The sequence below is a fragment of the Triturus cristatus genome, chromosome 6 (assembly GCF_964204655.1).
Source record: "Triturus cristatus chromosome 6, aTriCri1.1, whole genome shotgun sequence".
Lineage (NCBI taxonomy): Eukaryota > Metazoa > Chordata > Amphibia > Caudata > Salamandridae > Triturus > Triturus cristatus.
Genome location: NC_140589.1, coordinates 862633519 through 862647311, shown reverse-complemented (window position 1 = coordinate 862647311; position 13793 = coordinate 862633519). Strand labels below are relative to the sequence as shown.

At 41.9% G+C, this 13793-nt stretch overlaps 1 protein-coding gene across 1 annotated transcript in view; it reads left to right on the top strand.

Moving 5' to 3' along the window:
* Window positions 1–13793, top strand: part of LOC146817972 (ribosomal protein S6 kinase alpha-2) — a 1223136-nt gene that overhangs the window by 34949 nt on the left and 1174394 nt on the right. The window lies entirely within an intron of this gene.

Sequence of the window (13793 nt, the reverse complement as noted above, 5' to 3'; positions counted from 1 at the left end):
CTGGTCAAGCTGGACTGGGACAAAATCAAAGTTTGAGGCCGACCGCGATGGAGCTCAGGTCGGATAGACTGACGGCTAGGTCCTCGTCAAAAGTGTACCTTCTGACTTAATCTTTTTCTTTGAACTTTTCTCTTGACATCGAGTCTTCAAGTTCCTCAGATCCAGAGTTTGATTAGAGTATGACAGCCTGCTGCAGCACGATGCCTCAGTGAGTTTCTGGAATTCTTAGTCCTTGATGTCAACGGCAAAGAGCTTTGGAGCTTCCAGTGGACAAACTAGCACGGTGAGGCTGAATCACCAGTCGACAATGGCAGCTTGACTCTTAACGTTGAGCTGGTCTCCTACTGGAACTTTTCTGCAAAACTTTGCAGAAAGTTTCTAAACTTTGAGAACTTGCATTTTCTTGGGTCCTTTGGGAAAAACAAGGGTCCAGTAGCACCAGTCAAGGGTTCAGAGACTCTGGATTACCTCATAGGGGCTAATACTCAATTTCCCACAATGCGCCTGCACAGTCTAGGAAAAATCCAGTTGCAATTGGTCAGCTGAGGTGACCCTCTTTTTTACTTGGCAGGTGACGTCTTCCAGCTCTATTGTACCTGTTGCTGGTCAGGAAGTCCACTCCTTTTCCTTTGAGTCAGGCACAGTCCTTTCTTTGTGGAGTCGTAAGAGTGCAGGAGATGCAGTCCTTCTGAGTGCAAACCATCTGTGGTGCAGTGCAAGGGTCCAGAAGGGCAGTCCTTCTTCTAGTGATGTTCCAGGCATATCTGAGGAGCTTCTGCAGGCCTGCCACATTTATTTCTATTCAGGGCTTGCAGGGGGGCGGGACCCCAACCAGTGGGAATAAGGGTGCCCCTGCTATGACTACTTCCTGTTAAGTGTTATATATGTTTGACCCAGAAAGCACTGTTCTCCCAAAAATCAAAATACAGAAATTCTCTGTGTAACTCAACCCAGTCCCTCTCCTAATCTAATTAGAGGGATCACATCTTGCTGGGGCTCAAGGAAGACGGTGAGGGCTGGCCTGGGTCCTACAACATCTGTTCTCCTGCCTCCTTTGAAGTCCTGCTTATCTCCCCAGCCTCCTTTTTCTCGCTGGCTTCTTCAGGAAGCAAATCGCTTCCCACTAAATGGCTGTATTGTTTCAGGTCCATGCCTCTTCACACCATCTCAGGGAGCAGCTTTCCTCAGGCTGCAAAAGGCTGACCAATCGGAAGAGCAGAAAAGGCTGCTACAGTGCTGCTTCAGGTAACTTCAGGACAGTAAATTCTAAAACGACTTTACTGTAATAGTTAAAATAAATCCGACCCTGGCAAATTGTTGGATTTATTGTAACCATTATTTTGATACTCTGAATGATATGTCAGCTATCTCCAACCAAAAGTCAGGCTTTATGAAGTTTGATAAAGTCTTCCCATGTTAGCCTATAGGGCTAGCACCATTACAATAGGAAAACGTCTCTGGCTGTTTTTCTTTACCAGGGCATATAAAACATATTTTATATTGTCCCTGCTCTTTATAACAATGCATCCTATCCTTGAGGCACCTAGGGTAGACCATAGGGGTGACTTAAAGTAATAAAAAAGTTAGTTTTGGACTTTGGAAGTACTTTTAACTCCAAAGTCGAATTTGGGCACTGTTCTATTTTAAAACCAGCCTGTAAGCTAGGCCTGGCTTCAAAATGACACCGGACACCACAGCAGTGCGCACTTAAGTGCCATAAGTCCACTGGCGTCCCTAAACCTACATGTCCAACCGTATACTAGAAACCTAGAGGTAGGTTGTCTTGGCCAGTTAGAATTATACCAATTCCCATATACCTTTAGAGGACAGAGCACTGGCCCTGGGTCTGGTTATTAGAGCCCAATGCACTTTTAGAAACAGTAACCATGGGCAGAAGTTAAAAAAAAATGGGGGTGATTAGGGCAAAAAGGATGACATTCCTACAGGAAATATAAGCAGTAATAGATATTTTAGAATTTATATTTGAATCCATTGTTTCTAAATGTGCTACAATTATTAAGCACCAGTATATTTTTCAACATTCCCACTCATTTCATGACCAAAGGTGTAACAATTGACCATGAGCATGATGCACAATATGCAGGCGCATTTTAATTAGATTGATATGCTGGTTTGTACAACGCCTTGTGAAGTTGTGTCCTTGAAATGGGCCTTGGGTTTGATGCCAAGTAATTTATCTACACTTGAGGAATGGTGGGTATCATGGTTGTTTGCTGTAAGCGCTGGATTTTTTAAATCTATTTTAGATAACCATCACTGGAAGATACCACCTCACTGGCTTGATTGTCCCTTATGGAAAACATTCAAAACAACATAGGGCTGGTGTTTGTCCGTTGCTTGTGTTTACTAACAGCAAGCAGAGGTTCGGTTATGGCAGGGCCGGCTTTAGGGCGGTGCGACCGGTGCCACCGCACCGGGTGCTGGCTTCCTGGGGGCGCTGTGTTTGAAAGTTTATTATGCTTTTGAAGCACCTGCTGCAGCGTTTCTTTCCCATGGCAATTACCAGGCCTCACATAAATGTCAAGATAACTCGTGTGATTAATTATCTTCCTGGAGAGAGATCAGCATTTTGTATAGTTGAGGTTTTGACTTCGGTGAAGTTAGTGCAGAGGGTTAATATGCCTGCTGCAAAGAACGTGTACCAAGTAGATTACAGAGTGCATATGATGTAAACAGATCAGCAGATTACTGCTTTCAAAAGAGACATCTTTTTTGTTATTTGCAATTTATAACTTAAAGTCCTAATATAGAATAGTGAGCTATTAACTTTCATCCTAGAACTGCATACACACTGCAAAGTATACATTATTAGAACATTGATTAATGTTGCAAAAAGGGATAATTTGGCTAGAAATCGATTCTTAGTATTAAAGAAAACTCCCAACTATGCTGTTTCTTTTTCGACTCCGAGTTTGTGCTTCTCCACACCAAGCACTCTTAAACTATACTGCCTACCAGTATGGATGACATGTGACTCCTACACTTTTAGGGGCATATTAGCAAGGGCTGGAGATATAATTATCGCCGCTTTAGTGTCCGTTTTCGGGCGATAAGCGGCAATAATTATATCGCAATATCATCATGGAAGCGCTAGCGCGTTTTTCTTTGATGTAGAGCCCGTTTTTTCACAGCCTCGCCTCGCATAGCTAATGAGATGCAAAGGAGGCGTGCCTGTGAAAACAACACATGAAAATATCGCAAAGGCAGCTTCGAAATATTAACAAGGAGGTGCAGCGATAAAAAAAATCGCGCTACCTCGGCCTTAACGCTGGAATTTAACGTCTGTTAAATTCCAGACTAAGGCATACTAATAATGGTAGGTGGAGGGTCGTATCAGCAATGTTATCGCTGTTTTCCATTGAACATCGCTGGAAAACCAGCGATGTTCCATGGTAAACACCGCTATCGCTGAAATATTATCGCCATAGCGCTATGTATTGTTAATATAGCGTTATCATGGCAATAATTTTCAGCGATAGCCGGCGATAATATTTCTACCGCTATGCGGGACCAGTTAATATGCCCCTTAGTCCTTTGGCTTATGTAAAATTTCCTATACACTGATTTACACAGGTATGATTGATTGTCTCTGTGTAATGTGTGTGATGCAAAGTGCTCGGACACCCTACACTGGTATGAGTGGCGCTATATAACTAATTCAATGCATCTGAGAGAGTGTGGTTATGGAGACTTGGGGGCATATTATCAAGGACGGCGTTAAAATTTATCACTTGTTTAGTATAGAAAACTGCAGCTAAAGCGGCGATAATGGGCTTGATAATATGCCCTTGAGAATTCAAATAAGTCCATGTTCTTGTGTGAACATGGGCTTCTATTGGAATTCTCCAGGGCATATTATCAAGCCCAGTACCGCCGCTGTAGCGGCAGTTTTCTGCCGCTAAACCGGCGATAATTTTAACGCCGTCCTTGATAATATGCCCCAGAGTCACTGTTAAAGGGTGCTAGTGAGAAAATCCATGGTGGAGGTGGTCTTTGGGGGGGGCGCCAACAAACATTGTCGCACAGGGCGCCACCAGCACTAAAGCTGGCCCTGGGTTATGGTGTCACTGCAATAAATCCTTTTGGCCTATTTTCATTTCTTCATTACCTAAAATATGTCATTAATGTTTTGAGTGTCTCTTTGAGGAACACTTGAGAGGACAAGCTGGATCTTGGTATCATTGGCATATAATAAGAAATCTTACAATGATCTGCAGGAGTGTGGCATAAGTGTTTATGGGGAATTGGTATATTGGAAGGACTGCACACGATAGGACTCCAAACACTTCTCTGTGACTATCTTGACAGTGGCGTAATGCAAAAGGATAGAGCCTGCTGATTGCAGAATATGATAAAGGCCTCTGAGTCTCTCTTATCTCCCAGATATATATTTACCTTAGGCTGAATGCTGCCTACTTGAAGGATTGGAGGGTTGGTGGCATCCTTGCGCTGCAGAAGCTGAAAGGGCTGCAGGGTCCTGAGTTACGTCCCTGCTTATTTATGGTGACTCATTGCTCTATAGTGTGTGTTGATTTCCTCTTGTAAATTTGATAGAAATGTGGTATTGCCTCCAAAGACACTTGAGCTACAACACAAGGTAGATTTTGATTTATGTTTAGTTGAGACTGTTAGTATCTGATTCAAGTTTAAATAGGACAAAGAGGTCTACCTCTCTTTTGTTAGCTCACATGAGAAAGTTCTCTATGCTTCTTGTGGTTCTTCATTTGTCAAGCACCTAGTTACAATTTGGGATGGACAGCTGGATGCTTAGTTGCTGTGTTTTCTATCAGTATAACTAAAAGGTATATTGATTCTGGGTCGTTGTTCTGAAAATTCAAATTACCTGACTAAGTATCCCGATGACGGGTGTGATTCTTTATTGCACTTGTGCATTTGAGAGGGATGGATGGATGTGGTGTCGCAACTTGTATTCAGTGGAATTTGAGATTTGTGGATTTACCACAGATTTGCAGATCCCATGAGTGGACATTTTGTATTGACTTAGCATATTCTGGTTTGCTAGATCTGCCATTCTGCAGGTAGAGTCACAATTGTTTAAAAATATCAAATTATATAATTGTTTTTCCAGCTGCATTTTTTGTGACGACTGGGGACAGAGCCTCTCCATAGCCCAGAGGTAAAGCCTGTGGTCAGTACCCAGGGCAAATGGCCTCTGGCCAGGCCATTCACCCAGAGCCCGATTCAGATGGACAAACAATATGTGTAACTGGCTTGGGTGAGGATAAGGCAGGGGAAGAACTTGGCAACCTCAATCCCCACTGCACATGTCTGATGGGTTGTACAGCATAGGTTGGTTGCATGTGAATTGGATACAGCATCTTACTACAGGCAGCAGGCTAGGCTATGGATAAGAATGTGAGTTGATGGGATTGGTGAAGGTGGATTGGCACATGGTGGTTTAGGCACAGGCCCTTTGGCAGACTGGATGCTGAGCTACACACAAACTACTAACTCTTGCTTAACATTTCCTATTAATCTACATTGCGAAGGCAGTTTAGTAGCTTACTTAATTCTGCATGCCCTGCAAAGAGCAAGTCACACTGAGCTGGCCTCAGGTCGGAACAACGCTACAGTTCCAGGGCACATTGGAGGAACTGGTTTTGCAGCCTGCATCTGGTTGCAAGTTGTTTTTATCCACTGACACGAACCTAGCTCAATCACTGACCCCTCTCGTGCCCACTGGGAGCAGGAAAGGCCAACTGTCCAAAGTGTGGTAATTGGATTATCATGCAAACTGTGAATTAACTATATTTGCACATTATGGAAACTAAACAGTGTTTGCTGAACAGGACACTATAGAACACACACATTTGTGTCTGCCAGAGATTGTGCCAGAGTTAATGCATGCATTTTCAGGTTTTATGAAAGTTCCATAATAGGTGTTTATTAGTTCGCTACGTGTTAGAAATACAGTTTCTGGATGGTGAGGGTATGCACCTAAGCCAGGCAGAACCCACCATTCTTGTCCGGGTAAGGGAGTTACACATCCTAGATAACCCCTGCTCACCCATTGTTAGCTTTGCAGAGCAGTCAGGCTTATCCCAGAGGAAATGTGTAAAGCGTTTGCCCAACACACCAGTGACACAGAGGCACACCAAAAAAGAGACCCCACACAAATGTATATAAAAATATCCTTCGTATTATATACTAAAACACATAGACCACAATCTCATGAATTAATACTTGCTTTGCACATAAATCACTTTATAAATAAATATGCGTTGTCAATTCAGCAAACAAAACTTCACTTTCTAAGCAAGTGTATGTTTTAACTTAGGCCAACAAAACTTTCACTCTGAAAGCAAATGCACGTTTTAACTTAAGCCAAGAAAACACCACTTTGTAAGAAAATGAAGGTTTTAACTTAGGCCAACAAAACATTCACTTTGTAAGTAAGTGCTCGTTTGGCCCTTCAAACCCAGCTGGATGTGCGGGCAAATTACCGGCAAAAGCCACCAGTCCTTTTCCTCCACCACAGACAGAAGCAGCAATTGCAGGCCAACCCACCCCTCACTCAAAAAAAACAGCGCTCCTCAAACAGTCCTTCTGCTCTTCTTCTTGGCAGAGTCCTCTTGTTCCCTGAAGTAATCTCCCATCCTGGGGTTTTAGGTCTAATACTTTTACCCCGAATTGTCATTATTCTCTTTTTGACAAGGGTCTCTGAACCCAGTCCAAACCAGTCCTGTCCCCCCTGGTGCAGTATGACTACAGGGGGCGGAGAAAGATGTATGAAAAGGAGACACAGCATATTCAGGTACAAGCAAAATGCCTCCCGCCACTCTAAATGCAGACCAGGTCTATTCAGCCCAGCAATGAGTCACCCAGGCAAGGCAGAGCACACCTCAACCCCACCCAGTGACTATCTAGAGGGAATGCACATCCCAAGCTCCTGTCACTCAAATACCAGATGCTGAATACACAACCACCAGAGGCACACAGGATGGAAAGTAAGAAAATGCTCATTTTCTAAAAGTGCCATTTTCAAACACAGAATAAAAAGACCACCTTTAACAAAAGGTGTTTTCATAAATTCTGAGTTCAGAGAGCCTAAACTTTATTTTTCTCTCTTGTCCCTATAGAAAGCTATACTTGTAAAATTATCAGGACATTTCACACACCAGTACATGACCTACCTTTCACATACATTGCACCCTGCCCAAGGGGGTTCCTTGGGTCTATCTTAGGGGTCCCTTACATGTAAGCAAAGGGAAGGTTTGGGCCTGGCAAGTGGGTGCACTTGTCAGGGAAACATGTCAATTTAGAACTGCATGCGCAGACACTACAGTGGTAGGCCTGACACAAATTTACAGGGCTTCTTATGTGGGTGGCACAACCAGTGCTGCCGACCCACTAGTAACATTTGATTTACAGGCCGTAGCACACTCAGCACTCTTTACTAGGGACTTATCAGAATGAATGAATGAATGAGAGCGATTTATAAAGCTCAGCTGTTGCCTGGGGGCATCTATTCTTGGCTCTATATAGACAGGTACAGCTACAAGAGAATTAGTCCTTGTAGATACTCTAAATCTCCTAAACCTGAGAGAAAAGCCAGGTTTTCAAGGCCTTTCTAAAGGTAAATAGTGAAGGAGCGGCTTTAAGTTCGAAGGGTAGGCTATTCCAGATCAGAGCTGTGGTCCTGAAAAAGGTCCCCCCTAAGTTGTCCTCCTGAAGGGAGGGGGGGGGGGGTTACAAGGTTCATGGCTGAGCCGGAACTTAAGGTCCTCCCTGGGCTATACCATTTGAGCTTTTCCTTAAACCGGGCTGGCCCTGGTCCTTGCAATGATTTGTAGGCCAGGCAAAGTGCTTTGAACCTAACACCTTGTTTAACTGGGAGCCAGTGAAGTTTCCTGATGGCTCCTCTGACTGATTCAAATTCAGAAATGTTAAAGATGCTAAATTTAGGAATTTCAAATATGTCAATTATGTATAACCAATCATATCACCATTTTTACAGGGAGCACTTGCACTTTGACAATGATCAGAAGTGGCAAAGTGCCCAAAGCATCTAAGCCAGCAAATACGATATCCAGTATACCATCAATAATACAATAGGTCGAGGCAAAAAATCAGGGGAAACCATGCCATGGATGCCAAGTCCAACACTACGGAACCAGGAAATATGTACATATTGGCTATTACGTTTGTAATTAGTGTTAATTTGATCATTATGGAAGCTGCACTAGCCCTGGCAATATGGGAACGAGCAGCATGTTCTAACCAATACATTGTGGGCTACTGGAAATATGTGTGTACCTGTCCATTATGGAGAGCGTACAATGTTTACATACCGATACATTTTGACAGCTGGTAATGTGTGTGAGTAATGACATTATTTAAATTACCAGCCTGGGCTAAATGGGGAGTTATGTCAAGTGGGAATATGTGCAATTGGGACATTGGGAAACGTGGTTTTATGTCCTCTTGGGTGATTGCTCGAAGCGACATAAATTGGCTATACTGACACTGTAGCAATCTGTCAATAAATACCGATAAGGAACATTTATCTAGAGATAATATGCTTTGAAATCGCAACTATTACGAACCTTGAATTCGTACTGAGTGAAACTATTATGCACTAATAATCTGAATTAATTAAATACTACCAGATGTGTGATGATGTGTGTTAAGTGCAGATTCAAGGCAATAATATTTTTGTGAAGTAGGAAATTGCTTTATATGAAATGTTGATCAAGGATGGATACTTGCACGGTCTTTGGAGGGTGGTGGTTGATTGGAACTGAGGAGCGCCAACAGGGAGTTCTAGCAGAAGTACTTGTATTTCAAGTCAGGCACGTATTCTGATTTTGTAGTACAGTGATAGTATGTGTCTCTAATGTCTACCACTCACAGACGTAATTATTGTATCCACCCATCGTCCTCTGTAGAAATGACCCTTAAACATGCAACAATTTTCACAGATGTTTTTGGCTCAAATGCATCTATTTCGAGTGCTTTTGAATGTGTTATTTATCGTGTAAATGGGTCATGTGTCCTATGTGAAATCATTGAAAAATAGTAAAATTGCTGCCAAAAATAAACCTAAAAAGCAAATATTTTTCAGCATTTTTCTTTGGAGCCTAATCCTGGCTGTAAGGTCCATAGATCTCTTCGAGATTTTCTGAGTAACTGTTGGCAATATAAATGACTCCAGTTAAGATGAATAGCTTGAAATTTGTGCATGGATTTTGTACGGATCGACCCAAATGGGAGACGGCCATGTCCAAACAATCATATAAATGATGTAAAACTCCACGGAATAAATAGCAAAGGATAGGAGACAGTTACAGTGCTGAAAAACATAGAGCTACTGACCTGGGAATCAATGTTATCCCCAAATTAAACGAGAAGCAAAATACATCTTTCAAAGGTTAAAAGTCTAGAAAGATCTTCAGATGCTGTGAGCTACTTGACTGTCATTTTTTATCATAATTCTGGAACAGAGATGATTTGGCACTTTTTGCTTCAAACAAAAATATTCAGCTTGTTGCACAAAGCTACTGTCATTTACTCTCCCACACTTCTGCCATTTGAAATAGCAAAGGGTTGTACGCAAAATCTTTGCCACAACGAATGTACAGACGGAATGAGAGAGATCAATTTTAATGTGAATAGAAGACTGACACTGATGACAGAGAGAGAGAGAATGGATGGGAAACAGGCTTCATACTTATTGGATTTTGGACTTTTATTGAGTGGAGCTATAAATAACAGCAGCAAAATGTCTCTCTGTAAATACCACTGAGAGTAGTTTTTTTAAACCATATATGCAGCACCTAACACATGGCACGGGGAATTGAGTCTTCCATGAAATGTAGCCTGGCCTACTTTTATTGCAGAGAGGGATGATCTCTGAAATTGCATCCTGCACTGTGTAGGACCCAGGATTTGCTTCTGTTTGCCTCTGATTTCATTTTGACCTATGAAAGCAGTTGCAGCCATTGAACTTCAGAAGCTGCCCAGCCCAGAGCCACTATGTCATCAGTTTCAGCTGGTGCAGCTTGAACAGTACTGCTGACAATTGTTAGTTTTAGTAAAAGTAACAAGCATTGGCAAAGCCAATAGGCCTCTCCCATGTGAGACATATTGGCGTTGTCAATATTTTTCACAGATGTTGCACAGCAGCAAGGGCTGCTGTGCAACATGGTTTAAAGTAAATTAAAACAAAGCACTATGATGTGGCCAGCGTTACCTGCGACATAGCGCTTTGTTTTCATTTTCCCTTAGGTTTTATTTACCCTTAAACCCATAAAGGAATTCTGTGATTTACCCCCCTACCCTCTGTCAGTCTTAGAGATACAGAAGGTTACCATTTCTTACTGATGTGTGGTGCTAAAAATAATTATTTTCCAGTGTAGAGATTTTTCAGTAAGCTAAGATATAATTATATCCTGCAGCAGAATAAAATATTAAAATTGATATTATCTTCAATGAAAACCTAGCACAAACTGCGACAAGCGGCCAAGATGCGCAGCAGCATGCATTCTGTTGAAAAACGCTAACAATTAAGACAATGTTCAGTTACAAAACTAAGAGTTCCTAAATGTGTTTGAAAGCATGCATTGCACAATAAATACCAGCAGTGAAGGGTTAAGTGAAAACCTGTTACTCTAGAGATGAGATGTGATAGTCTGGCTGATTCATCGGCTTGGGTTCAAATTCTGGTTGCAGGGCTTTTTTATCGTGGTTACATAGACGCACCTCATTGCTCCCCCGATCTCTTACCTACCACGACTGAGGAAGCATGATAGATACAGGACTAATAGAGATGTAAACACATATCTGAAACACAATAAATCTGCCATGATTCCCGACCTCTCTGTAACCGCTAGACCAAATGAAGCTCTTCAAGTCCTCTCAGGTCAGTTAAAGGAAGGAAAAACAAAGCACTATGGCGCAGCCAGCGATGACCGCGCCACAGTACTTTAACAGCACAGGGGGTGATGTGGTAAGCAACAAGAGGGGGGGGGGGTTGTAAGAATCCGATGGCAGGAAGTGGTTGGGAAGCACAGAGGGTTAAACAGACATGGGAGGAGGGTGGAGAGTGACTAAACGTTCATGGGAGGAGGGTCGGGAGTCAATGGAGAGGGGATCGGGAGACAATGGACAGCGCTGGAGGAGCTGGGTGGGTAAAGAATAGACAGTCCAGGGCTGAAGCAGGAAGATTGCAGACACATGCACTCTGTAGGCGCGCTCATGCAAAAGTTATTTTAAGAAAAGTACAGGTAGGAGTCTGCGGCCAGTGGAATAACAAAGGCCACTGGAAATTGTACTTGGTCCATGCTCCATGGCATGGACACAGACGAAAACCCAGAAGAAAGCTGAATGTGAGGGAGAGGTGCTGACCAATAGGAAAGAAACAAGAATGAGATTGAAGCAAACCAATGTTAAGTAAAGGTAAGAAATGGACAGGCTCTATGCTCGTTTTAAGATTTTGTTTGTTTACCAGAATTTACACAAGCACAGCGAAATTGCTGTGCAGGCGAAACCTAAAAAAGAGCAATGGTGCTTGTAGAGAAATATACAAACAATACAACAAAGAACAATAGGTGGACCGTACTGTGTTTGCGAAAAACCTTTATTTTTATTTTGACAAAAACATTTTGGTTAGCACTCGTTTTCCCTTTAGAGACTATTAAGAGTTGGACGTACAATACATTAAGAAATCTTTTGTCAACAAGACAGTGAGTCTAAGGTTTCTGGCAGGTGAAAAGTCCTCAGGTTATTTTTATGGTGAGCTTATGGAGGCGCACAAGTGATCAGATAATTATTTATTTATTTAATAAATGATTTACTTATTCTTTCTCCATGTTATATGGCGTGAATCCATCAAACCAGACTTAAGAACTCTTTACTGTGTAGGTGTGAAAGACACAAAAGTCAAGTATGCATTGACTGTATTAGCATAACGGACGGATTCTTTCAGCATGTATACAAACATTGTTATAATATATACTGAGGTAAAGAAGATTGCAGGACAGCAGCTAAAACAGATAAGCATGTTGTAATGAGTAGCCACGCCGCAATGAAGTAGACACTAACACCTTGTTGATTGTAAAGTAAAGGGGTATTTAATGAAGGCACCTCACCCTTCAGATACCAGGACCAACTGCCTAAGCAACTGACATCTGGCTCCTGACCAGCTTAAACATTCCATGTTCCACATTCTGTAGTCCATCATGATCCTGTAGATGAGTCACTGTACACACTCACACCCTTTTACATGTACCTTATAATATACTACACGTCATCAAATAATCCAAGGCAGTACAACACTAAGGGCCTTATGTAGAGTTTGGCGTAGGGGTACTCCATCAGAAACTCAACCCGCCTTAATTTTGTCATTAGGACATTGGTCTTGCAAAATAAGAATACAAATCACACAGTGATGTAAAATAAGGTAACAAAAATAGCATTTGATAGTGGAGTAAGAATGAGGGGTATGAAATATATATAGTTCTCCAGGGAAGCATCTACAAAGGTCCCATACTTTGGTCAGTGAGAGGAGCAGCAGGAGGTTATAGGAAAGATGAATCTTGAAGATAATGAACTGGTACTGAAAACAGTATACATAGGAATAACAACAGACATAAGTCCAAAAGCATTATACATGTATACATTTTACAGTACAATGGAGTGTTGAACTAGAAACAGATAGGAAAGAAACATTGTACTAATACTGAGGGTGCAGAGGCCAAAGGTTACCAGAGAGCACAATTAAGAGTCCCTGGATTTTGATGAGCTCCTGGGCTAGTCATAAATTCCCTACTGTGTCTGAGCAAAGGAAATTATGAATGATGATTGGGGGATGCAAGGCCCAGCAGTGAGATCATAATAGATCTGTTTCCGTATGAGTTGCACGGTTGAGAAAGCAATGACGTGTATATGTCAAGGGTGCTATTGGTCAGATGGTTCCATGCTACAATTTTTTATATGCGTATGAGTGTACAAAATACACTTTATTACCGTTTGGACAGATACATGAGATATGCTCAAAATTATCTGTAATTACGTCAAATGCAAATCCGTCATCTAATGCTATGTTTAAGGGTACAATGCGTCAATACCCACTTCCGTTCTGGTTGTTCATATTGTTCCCGTGCTCCTGCAGTGTAATTTTGAATTTTGCAGCAAGCGGTGGTATAATTACATAATGAAATGTAATGGTGTAATTTCAGGAACCTTTTGTTAAACGTGTAACATAAAATTCCCAAAATTACATAAATTACAGCGGTATCATTTATTTCACCTGGGCCTAGTGCAAGGTATGTAGGTAGAAGATGCAGAATATAATACTAATGATAATATCATTTACTTAAGAGGATCCATTAAGTTCTTGCCATTTATAAGTCTAATTTGGCATCATTTATACTTGCACAGTGTATGAATGTTTCAAAAAGGAAAACATGCATGACTGTAACACGTACATTTGCTTGTGTGAGGTAAGCACTGAACTGCATATTATGCACACATATAGTTAATTTCGGACTTTCAGATAGGAGAATGATAGAGGGATGATCAGAAAACTCATATCCAAATGTGGTTAACTCCCTCTCAGCAAAGAGGTCTTATGCTGCCCATGGCACAGATGGTTTCCTGATTGGCATTGGCATTGCTGAGTCCCTAGTGTTGGAAACTGGGTGGCTGGCTGAGGGGGGTAAAATCCTACTCAAGCAGCAGCCACAATTTCTGTCAGGGTGAAGCCAAAAGCAAACTCCAAATTAACCTGTGCTTAATCCACTGGTAGCTTG